Source organism: Zootoca vivipara, chromosome 3, assembly GCF_965207765.1.
Source record: "Zootoca vivipara chromosome 3, rZooViv2.hap1.1, whole genome shotgun sequence".
NCBI lineage: Eukaryota > Metazoa > Chordata > Lepidosauria > Squamata > Lacertidae > Zootoca > Zootoca vivipara.
In genome coordinates, this window is record NC_142586.1 from 1352303 (window position 1) to 1364398 (window position 12096).

Sequence of the window (12096 nt, forward strand, 5' to 3'; positions counted from 1 at the left end):
GGCCACATGACCTGGAAGCTATACGCTGGCTCCCTCGGCCAATAATGTGAGATGAGCGCGCAACCCCAGAGTCGGTCACGACTGGACCTAATGGTCAGGGGTCCTTTTACCTTTACCTTTTTAGGCCTCCCATAGAGAGCAGTCATGCACACATCTACTCAGCAATGTGTTCAATGGGGCTTATTCCCAAGTAGTTATAGGACCAAAGCCTTCAAGAAGCAATCGTACCTGAGCTCAACCAAAGTGTCTAAAATACTAATAGAGATCTTTCCTAGTATTTCTTTTTAGCTGTCTAATCCAGAATAGCTATCATTTTGATACTCCAGATCTAAATTATTTCTAAGAATGTCCTGTGGAAGAAAAACGAAAGAGAAAAGATATTGTAAAGGAAAATTCATTTGCATCTTTTGAGCAGTAAGAACCTGTTGAATGACATTTAAAAGAGGATTAAAGCTGATTTCTTACAAGCAGCAGAATAATCAGATCTCTAAGCTAAAGTGGAATTAAGATCCTTCAATTCATCTGCAAAACCTGACTGAAGTTAAAGCATCGTTCGGTAATTTACATGTCATTTACAGGGACATTCATTGTGCCTTTAGTACTGTAAATATGATCTGAACAGCTTTTGATCTTTTGCAGTATTTGCAGGAACACATTATTGTTTCAGAGAAGGAGGGGAGGCAGAGCTTATGAAGGAGGGGGGGGGGGAATAAGGATGCTCTTTTATAACGTCAAAACAAATGTGTCAGCCAAATGGTAATATTATCACTGGTTTCATTTATTTGAGCTTGGCAGATGTGAGGGTGGTTCAATGATTGTTTGTCAGGAAAATAATTTTTTTAAGAGAAGCAAGCAGATTGCTGAGCAATGAACATGTCTGATGGAACATGAAGCATTGTAAACATATTCTTGTGCTCCAATGGCATTGTAAGACTAAGTGCATTAATAGGGAAACAAGTTGTTGAAAGCAAAGCTTCTGTTTAAAAGCCCTATGCTTTGGGAGCCAGGTATATCAAGGACTTCTTTCCTAGTAGCCTGCAATTCACTTTGAAATCAACATAGGATGGTTCTCCCCCCTTCTGAAGTCATGTGTCTGCCTACTAGAGATAGCACCTTTGTTCCTGTGATGATGCAACCATTGAGGAACTCCCTCCCTATACATATTTGACTGGCACTTTCTGTTTTAGCTACTATCTTTTCCTGGGGGTGGGGCAGTAGGAAAAATGCTGTTACTCAATCATACCTAGGACGAACACCTGAACTTCTCTATTGTTCTCTATTGTTGTGTAAGTCTATGATACATCTATGGATGACAGCAAGTGAGTTCGGGAGATGCATCCTGTGTATCAGGAGGAAGAACAGAGAAATATGTTCCCTTCCCTTACCCACACTCTAGAACTTCAGCCTTCTCCTGCTGTATAGCTGTAAAATTCTCAGGACTGTGTTTGACTGGCAAATGTTGGAAGCTTTCACATGAGGGTCAAAAAAGGTAGCCTTTTGCCCTCCTCCCCAAACCAAGGGCAAACAGTATTGCATGAAACCCACTCCCTGCAGCATATATGCTCTTAGAGCAGCACTGATGAGTCCCTAACATGGCTGATAAGTATCAATACTCTTCATCTTAAATGCTGCTGCTCAGTGTTAGACTGAGGCCTGCCGGGGAAAAAAATTGCCAGGCAGCTTCCCACATCTTGTAAAAGCCATAAAACACAAGCACAGGATCTGAGAGGAGAGAGCAGAGCTCCAGAAGGGATCTTCCTCTCTACTCCAAACTTCCTGCTCCTGTTTTCTTCTGAATGAGCTGCAAGATCGTGTCCAAAACGGCATCTTCTTAGTTCTAACTCCAACTCTTTGTAAGGCAAACCAAAGCTTTATTATCCACCCTGGGTTTGGACATGTAGTCTCAGTTTTTTTTCTTTCTGCCTGCTTAATGTTTTATTCATTTTATCTGTCCTTACAAATGGATTTTAATGTTTTGATATTTTCATTGTTGTAAGCTGCCTTGAGGACCCTTTGGTTTGGTTGCTGTGCCTTTAAATCTCTGGTTGAAGCAGGAGAAAAGGCAGCGCTGGCTCCTCCCATCCATTCAGTCCCTGGTCTTGCTGCTTTGTGTGTTTTATTGGGGTTTTATTCAGGTCAGCAAGTGATGGAGGTTGTGGACAATAGGACCTTGAGAGACTGGATGGGTGCACTCTCTGAGGGAGGGATGGCTGGATTCCCCACATTCTGTTTTGAATTGTTTCAGAATATTTTATTATTATTATTATTATTATTATTATTATTATTATTATTATTATTATTATTTCAGAATATTCTTGTTTGCTGAACTCCCTTCCTCCATCATTCTACTTTAATGGGGAAGATTTCTAAATTAACTCCAGAAAGGGGACCATTTGCAGTTTGATGCAGCTTCCTGTTCTTTATGATCAATTGTATCAGCGCAGAAGTTGATAATGTGCATGCACACATTGATTCAGCATTACAAAAAGCAGTTGTGAGTTGTATGATTGCATCAAATGAAAAGGATCTTAATGCAATTTTACATACGATCAAAGAAAAAAATACTTTTCTGTGGTATTTTAACAGAGCACATCTGTGCATTAGCAGTAGAGAGAAGGGGAAGGACAGGGATGAATGGAAGGTACATAAAGCTTTGCAAACTACTCTGTATAAACTCCATAAATTGAAGCAACAACAGTGGAGGATCTCTAATTCATAAGTTCTAGGTAACAAGAAACAAGACTGGGTAATCCAGAACTCCAAAGACATGTGATGAAAATTCCAGAATCATTCCTTTGCAGAGGAGACTCACCTGAATTGATAATTTATAAGGTAACATTTGATGGCTGGAACAAGAGGTGAAAAGGTGAAGTAAGAATGGAAATAATAACCAGATAATGGGGTGAGTGGCAGAAGGAAGAAAGGCACACGGATCTGCATAGGCCTAGAGTACGGAATATAACTAAGTATACTTTGTGCCACTGCCAAAATGTCTGTATTTCTGCTGAGTACACAGGGCTGTCCCATTCATGAGGCCAGGTGAGGTGACTGCTTCAGGCAGCATCATCCACAGGGGCAGCAGATTCAGGTGTCTATCTCTACCCCCACACCTTCCAAAAAATTTTAAATTCATTTTATACATACAAATAAAACAAACAACACAAAGATACTTCTTATTAATCATAGCTTTCCTTAGCATCGTTAGGTACTTCCCTAAGTCCCCTCCATCTGAATTTCATTTCTATTGATCTTTGGCAATTTCATACAACTTACAAATAAGCCATTTTTTACACTAAAACATTCTATACTTAACCTACATTCTACATTTACACTGAATGTCTATATTTACTTCCCTAAGGGATCTTAAATATCACAATATTTTTTCAAATATAATTTAAATTTCTTCCAATCTTCTTCCACCGTCTCCTCTTCCTGGTCGCGGAGTCTCCCAGTCAATTTGGCAAGTTCCATAAAGCCTATCATCTTCATCTGCCAATCGCCTATAGTTGGTATATCTTGAGTCTTCCAATTCTTGGCAAGTAGTAGCCTCGCAGCAGTTCTGGCATAGAGAAAGAAAGTACAGTAATGTCTTTTTGGGGGACTTCCTCCCCTACTATTCCAAGTAGAAAGGCTTCTGGTTTTTTAATAAATTTGTTTTTCAACACCTTTTTCAACTCATTGTAAATCTTTTCCCAGAAGTCTTTTACTTTGGGGCACGTCCACCACATGTGGTAAAAGGTTCCTTCTTTTTCTTTACATTTCCAACATTTGTTATCAAATGTATGATACATTTTTGCAAGTTTTACAGGTGTTAAGTACTATCTATACATCATGTTCATCATATTTTCTCTCAATGCAATACATGCAGTAAACTTTATTCCCTTTTCCCAAAACTTCTCCCACTCCTCCAACATAATATTTTGTCCCAGATCTTTAGCCCAATCAATCATTACTGATTTCACTTGTTCATCCTTCGTATGCCACCCTAACAACAAACTATACATCTTAGAAAGATATTTAATCTTTGTATCTAGCAATTCCATTTCCAATCTGGATTTATCTGTTTGAAAACCTGTTTTTCTGTTATCAATCTTAAACATTTCATTAATCTGATGATATTGTAACCAATCATTCAACTTATCTTTAAGCTGTACATAAGACTTTAATTTAAATTTATTATGTTCTTCCAATAGCAAATCACTATATTTCAACCACTTTGTTTCCATATTTAATCTTTTATGAGCCTTAGCTTCTAATGGTGAAATCCACTTAGGTGTTCTTCTTTCTAATAAATCTTTATATCTAATCCAAACATTAAACAGCGATGTTCTAATTACCGTATATGATTTTTAAATCCTCTATGAGCCTTTTTATCATACCATAAGTAACTTTAAGTATACTTTGTGCCACTGCCAAAATGTCTGTATTTCATGAAGCCAGGTGAGGTGACTGCTTCAGGCAGCATGATCCACAGGGGCAGCAGATTCAGGTGTCTATCTCTACCCCCCCTCCCACCTTTTTTCCAGTGTCAATCTTTGCTCACTCCTTCTTCCTTGGCAAGGAGGGGAGCACCATTTTGCAGTTTGCCTCAGGTGCAAAAATGCATTGTGCCAGCCTTGTTACACTACAACTAATTTTCTCCTTTCCTGTCCTCAGGTGGAATGCACAATAACCGTTCTCACACAATAGCCACTCTCACACAATAGCCATAGCATAGCATTCTGCAGGAAAGAAGCAAATGCATAACCATGTATCCATAAGGTTCCACTTATCTGAGACACCCAGTTCGTCCCAGTCTTGTGGCAGCCAATGTGTGTGTAGCTGCTTATACATATAGACTTATTCCTCATAGACAACACCACCATGGAGCTAGGCAGCCCCCCCCCCCCCCAGTGTAGGGGTGTTGCCAGGAGCATGGCCCCATTCCCCATTAATCATGTGATGTCCCTTGCATGCAAGTATTGAGTGAGCTTTAACACAAGGGGTTAAAGAAGCCAAATCCTGAAAAGGGAACTTCTGAAACCCCCCTTTCACCCTAATTTGAGGTGAATAATTAGCTGAGTAGAAAACTTTCCCCCATCTACAGTGCAAACATCAGTCAAGGACATATGCTAAACCGTTCATGGCACCAGGACTAAGTACCACACTAAACTCTATCAAGGAAAATGAGGATCAAAACATGCAGTAGCAATGAAACCTACACAAAAAGGCAAGTGTTCATTTTGTACAAAATTATCTTCTGTCAAATCCAACCAAAGCGACCTACCGCTAGGTGAGTTGCATTTGGAGAGCCCTGCATTTGCCAAGGTGTCACAAGATGTTTTTAATTAGCAATTGTTAAGAGCTCTAAGACCTTCACTTGGAGAGAGAGAGAGAGAGGGGAAAAAATGCTACAGGAGCATTTTTCTAAATTACAAAAAGGGAAAACAGCATAATAATAAATCTCAACATGAATATCTCTGACTTAAGATGCCATGATTTCAGCTGTGATTAAAGGCTACAAGCAGTAAGAAACTGGAGCAATAAACTTCCTTTGCAGCCGAGCACTACAGATTTCTGACACACTGTGAGGCCGCCGAGTTCATTAGCGATGGAAGCCCTACAGAAAGAAAGAAAAAGGAAAGAATGAAGGGAAATGACTTTCTATTCACATACTTTTTAAATAATTAAAGCGGTATTTACAAATGCTCCTAGGATCTTTTGTTATCTCTCATTTGGCATGAGTTACTTCCCTTTTTCTTTTTATATACAGAACTAATAAGTAAATTGCAAACATATATTATTCCTCACCACTCTCCACTCGCCTTCCCCCCACTGGCATCCAGTCCACCAGAATTTTCTTCCATTCCCATTAATTGGTCCTTAGAGAGTCTCACTCTCATACCTTTGCAGTGACAGTCAGTGAACATTCCTTAGTAATACTGAGTCAGAGGCCCTGTGATAGCTCACAAGTCACATATTGAACTGGCACTGTACAACTCCCTTCCATTATGTTTAATGCATGAGGCTTTAAAAAATGGTACCATTAAGGTGATGGCGTATACTTTATTTCGAAAGAATTGTGAATTTTGGGGGGTTATTGTGTGTCTGTGTTTATTAAAAATATAAAAATATCTTTTATATGTCTTACATAAAAGAACAGAATGGAAGATCATGGCAGACCATGGTATCTGGAACTGCAAGGTGAGTAAGCACTGAAGGGAGGACTTGTTCCTTCCCATAGGAAAAGGCAGGTTTCTTAATGTGCTGCTTTCATAAGAAGCTTGCCATTTTGATGCTCAAAACATTTCCCAAGATTACATTGAAATTATTTGTTTCGTTTATTTATTTTATGGCTAAAAATATTCCAAATTTATTAGCGCAAATGAAAATTCACATTACAGTTATTGTGTTTCCGCATCCAGTAAATAAATTATTGCTAGTTATATAAGTCTAATATGAGTATTGTGGTTTGGGGAAATTTCATGGGAACAATGACAGCCATGGGCTAAGATTAACTGCAGTGCAGCAGCGTATTATTGTCTAGGGATTTGGATTTTGGTTGTTGGCCGTGATTCATTGATGATGCCCAAGTATATTTCTCTTTTTCATCTGAACTGCAGTGTCTTTGCTTGCTCAATACTCACTTGCATTTTGGGACTGGATGCAGGTGAATCAATTAAATTTGAACCAAACTCTATCCGCTTATGAAGCCTATAAGTGCTACAGTCATTATGTACTGGAGGTCCTCTGAAGGTGGCTTAGGTTCTTGGATACCTTTTCATTATTAAGCAAACTGGAAGGGGGCAGCCTAAGTCAGGGCCAGCCTGAGACCTTTTGGAACTTGAGGCAAGATGTGCTTCCGATGCGTCTCCTCACCACAGATCTAGGCTCACACCCTGTTGAGGTGAAAGGACCCTGCCACCCAAGATCATACCTGCCAAGTTCCTGCCTGAAAAATAAGGGATCGGACCGGAAGTAGCAGACCGGAAGTAGCGCTGCTGCCATTTTGGAACTGGGCGGAGCATGCTCAGAAGTGACTTTTGATGCTGCTGTGCCCAGTTCCAAAATGGCCGCCGCACCAGAAGTCGTGCTGCAGCCATTTTGGAACTGGGCAGAGCAGCATCAAAAGTCGCTTCTGAGCATGCTCCGCCCAGTTCCAAAATGGCCACACGCCAGAATAAACCGGGGAAAAACAAAAAAATCCATTTTTTTGGCTGGGAACAGCTGGAAAAACGGGGGTTTCCCAGGGAATACGGGAGACTTGGCAGCTATGCCCAAGATGGGTTGCCTCAGGTTGTCTTACTGGTGTGCCAGCCATGCTAAGGCAGCAAGCTAGCTTAGGGGCTGCAGGGCAAACCACATGGCACACCTTTCTAGCCACTTTGCACCCTTCAGAATTTGCTACCTGAGGCAGCTGCCTCACTCTGCCTGGTCCTGGCCTGAGTATGGGCTGAGTATGCATTGAGTAGGCCTGAGTCTGCATTGCTACTGGAGAAGAAGGAAGAAGGTTTGTAACAGATTATTACAACCAAGGAAGAAAATGCCTTAGATGTTCTTGAGGTGACCCAGTGTCAAAAGCACTTACCTTCTTCTCACACCAGCATGGAGTCCGCTGGTGTGAGGCACCCTAGTTTTTACATGTCTGCAAATATTTCAGAACTGAAGATCACTTGGAAGTTTTCTTGTGCAAGTCCCAGCTACACATGGACTCAAAGGTTCTAGTAGGTTCTGGCCCTGGTGGCTCAAAAGAACGTAGAAGGACATAAAAATAGCCCCGCTGAATCAGGCTAGAGGCCTATCTAGTCAAGCACCCTGTTCTCACAGAGGGAATGCTGCTGGGAAGCCCACAAATAGGACATGAGTGTAACAGCACTCTGCCCACTTCTGTTCCCTGGCAACTGGTATTCAGAGACACACCACCTCCAGTGCTGGAGGCAATAATAGCCATCTTGACTAGTATTCACTAATAGCTTTATCCTTCATGAACCAGCATAATCCCCCTTTAAAGGCACCCACATCGCTGGCCATGACAACATCTCACAGTGAATAAGTTCCTAGTTTAACTGTGCACTGCCTTTCATTTTGCCTGTCCCAAATCTTCCAACATTCAGCTTCATTGGGGTTGCCATATTTTGAAGAGCAAAAAAGAGGACACATTTGTTGACTTCTACTTTTAACTATGGATTGCTATGGCGACTCTACCAGTGAAAAAGAGCCCGTGTCCTGGAAAAAAAGAGGACATATGGCAACCCCTGGCTTTATAGGTCAAAACTAGCACTTTGAATTGGACCCAGAAATTAATAGGTAGCCAGTGCTCAAACTGTCTTGCCTCAGCGAGCAACCTGGTAGCTGAATTCTGTACCAGCTGAAGTTTCCAAACCATCTTCAGAGGCAGCCCCATGTATAACACATTACAGTAATCTAACATAGTGCTAACCTCCTCTCAGTATAATTATTTTGGGTGGGTAGGTGGGTGCCCAGAGTACTGTGCCTCATTGGTGCAGGCAGTGGCAGAGTTAGCTGTGTGGGTGCCCAGAGCCATGCCGTGCTCAAGCCGCCATGCTTGGGGTCGGCGGGGCAAGCCCCCCACAGTGTGCCTTTTTGTCACCCCCCCCCCCGTGGATGACACCCAGGCCGGACTGCCCCCCTTCCTACACCCCTATGCAGGGAACTTACCGTAGGACGAATTCCTAAGGAATCCCACCCAGAGAGTGTGGCCTAGCTACAATTGCTTGGAATCTTTCAGGAGAAATCTTGATAAGGAAACTGATATAAAGCTGAGATGATAGGTTTATAACATCGAGCTGTCATAATTAAATAATAACAAAAGTTTGTGATGAAATGAGCTTGAATTTTACATAGACAAAAGCATGCTGCATAATAAGTCAAGTGTCAGGAAGAAACCTCTGACTATGCAATTTCATGAAAGATGAGGATGAATGGGATAACCTAACAAGGCGTTACCACATTTAACCTGATACAATTTGGTACATAAGATGTCAGGGAACAATCCACTGGCATTCATGCTGAAGCCCCCCCTCCCTCCCCCCTCCCCATTCCAAGTGCTGTAGGAAACTGTCAGACTGTTGATGGCATTTGTCACTGTGCAGAGTTCTTTTGCAGATGGTGTTCAACAGTGGCTCAGTAATTCACAGATCACTGTCCCCATTTGGCTCCTCCAGGAGGTGTGAATATTTCAATGTGGTGATGTGCATTCATTTTCGTCTTTGTTTCTGGGTGCCTTCATGCTGGGAGAGGTGTCTTTGAAATATCAGAGCATGAAGATGAGCAGTGGCTTTTATTTCCAGCTTATCAAAACCACACACTCACTCACTCACTCACACACACACACACACACACATTTCCCTCACACACAACACACACACTCTGCAGTTTTCACATGTACAGCTCTATTTCATCGACTTTTGGAATCACTTGATTGTCTGATCTAAAACTGTGGGGAACCATTTACTGAGAGCCAAATGTGGCCCTCTCAGACTCTCTATCTGGCCCTTGCGATTCTCACCTGACTGCACGCCCTTAGCAGCCTTCCTTTACACCCTCCTTGAGTGGTTTTGCCTGGTTGGAATGTGTCCTTGAGCTCTAACCATGCCTCTTGCTTGCCTGGAGTGTGCATAGAAACTTGTGCTTGTGAGTGTGCATAGAAACTAACCTACTGTACAAAGGTGAAATCTACATTGATTGCCCCACCCACTTTCCCCTCTGGTCCTGCCCACCATTGTTATGTGGCTCCCAGAAAGGATACCAAGAAGAGTTTGTGGTCTTCAGTCTGGAAAGGATTCCTCAACTCTGCTTTAGTATTTGAGTTGACCTCTCAGACTGAGGAACATGGAGACAGAGAAATGCTACTTTCCATGGTGGGAAAGCGAGTGACAGAGCTGGGACCAGCATTGTTGCTTACCAGCAGGTGGTCCACTGCCAACTCCCGAGGACCCAGCTTGCTGCTTCTCTTCTTTGCTGGCACTTCCTCTTCACCTGGCCCCTCTAAGCAAGTGAGCAGCAAGGAGAAAAAGGAGAAGGAACAGCAGCTCCATTTCACTTTGGCCTTCTCCCCCTGGCAATTGTGTGGATTTTGCCCAAAGGGAGGGGACAAGCAAATGGGAAGAGAGAATAGCAGGGAGAAGGTAAAGGTAAAGGTAAAGGGACCCCTGACCATTAGGTCCAGTCGTGACCGACTCTGGGGTTGCGCGCTCATCTCGCATTATTGGCTGAGGGAGCCGGTGTATAGCTTCCAGGTCATGTGGCCAGCATGACAAAGCCGCTTCTGGCAAACCAGAGCAGCACATAGAAACGCCGTTTACCTTCCCGCTGTAGCGGTTCCTATTTATCTACTTGCATTTTGACGTGCTTTCGAACTGCTAGGTTGGCAGGAGCTGGGACTAAGCAACGGGAGCTCACCCCGTCACAGGGATTCGAACCGCCGACCTTCTGATCAGCAAGCCCTAGGCTCAGTGGTTTAACCACAGCGCCACCTGGCAGAAGAACCCAAACTAAACCTGGCGCCAGCATTTGACTGAGCATTGATGATGACAGGGTGATTGGGCAGGGGCAGCAGGGGGGCACTGAGAGGTGTGGAGGGGAAAGGCAGCTGGTTCCTGGGTGTGGGACTGCACCACAAGGGGTGCAAGTGTCATTGTGATAGTTTTAGCCCACAGGTTGGCAGCAGAAGACAGCTGTTCCTACTGTGGCCATGCCATTAAATAGGTGGAACTGGATTTATCTATACTTGGAAGGCCCCCTCTTTTCAGCCCAGCAGCTACCGCAACAAATTGTTCAACAACTTTCAGTAACATATCAGCAGAGTTGGCCCGCCCATGAAGTGGGCTGAAGCAGCCACCTCAGGTGGTGGAAGCCAAAGAGGCGGCACCCCCGCAGGCACCCCACCCCCATTCCACTGCTTTAGCAAGATCTTGCTGGAAACCTCCACCACCAGTAAGGGAGCAAGAAAGACTTTGTCAGTGGCAAGGCAGGGTGGCAGTGTTAGGATCTCTTACACACGAGTAGGACCCTGGCAGAGACACATGCCCAACTGGCATGTTCGCTCCTTCCTAGTCGATCATTACGGATCTGCAGAGTTTGCTCAGCAACTCAGCATTTGGCTAATCTATTTTTTTTACATATAAACACACGGAGCACTGCAACATGGCTCCCTCTCTTTCTAGCATCAGGCAGCAAAGACAGAGAACAAAGGACAATAGTCCCACTTCAAGAAACACAGTAACACAAACATCCTGCCTTCGTCACTTCCCACTGTGGAATGAAAACATATACCATCATATGATAGACAACAATCCCATGAATGCAGACACAGGGAATGGATCTTCAACAGGCAGCACTGTGGCACATTCCCATTTCGCCTCAGGCAGTGAGACAGGCAGTGAAACACCCCTGCATATCAGTATGCCTGATGATCCCCAACTCTGTTTTCTTGTTATATCTGGCTCAGGAATAGAAATGAGTTCTTTGAGTTAGTGCCTTGATCGGCAGATGAATGCACACAAATCATAAGTGTTTACCATTGGGAGATGCCATGATTTGACATAAGTGCTCTAGCTGGGATTTCATGCCCCATTGAAAATTGAAGTTCTTAACTTGGTATGCTGCTGGGCCTTGCTCTTCTGATAGATTCCCAGGTTATATTATCAACAGGGAGTGTTCTTGGCTTTTCCAAGTTCAGTTGGTCACTGCTCAGAACCATGCTCTCTCTCTCATTCGGGATCACTCTACCAATATATTTGGATTACAGGAAAAGCAGCTATCTTGGAAGATGGTTTGGAACCTATTATAAGCATGTAATGGTCAATAGTCATTGCTTCTCCCAAAGAAGCAATTGGGAAGCTTTGGGAAGATGCTCTGAGTTCTGTCTTGGACGGTCTTCACAGTACAGCTTCACTCAAGTGAAGCAATGGCAGTCATGTTCATTTAAATTTATACAGTGCATATGCTCTGAAATGATGACCACCTTTCTGCTATTGGAGTCTTACCCAGGTGGCGCTGTGGTTAAACCACTGAGCCTAGGGCTTGCTGATCAGAAGGTCGGCGGTTCGAATCCCTGCGATGGGGTGAGCTCCCGTTGCTTGGTCCCAGCTCCTG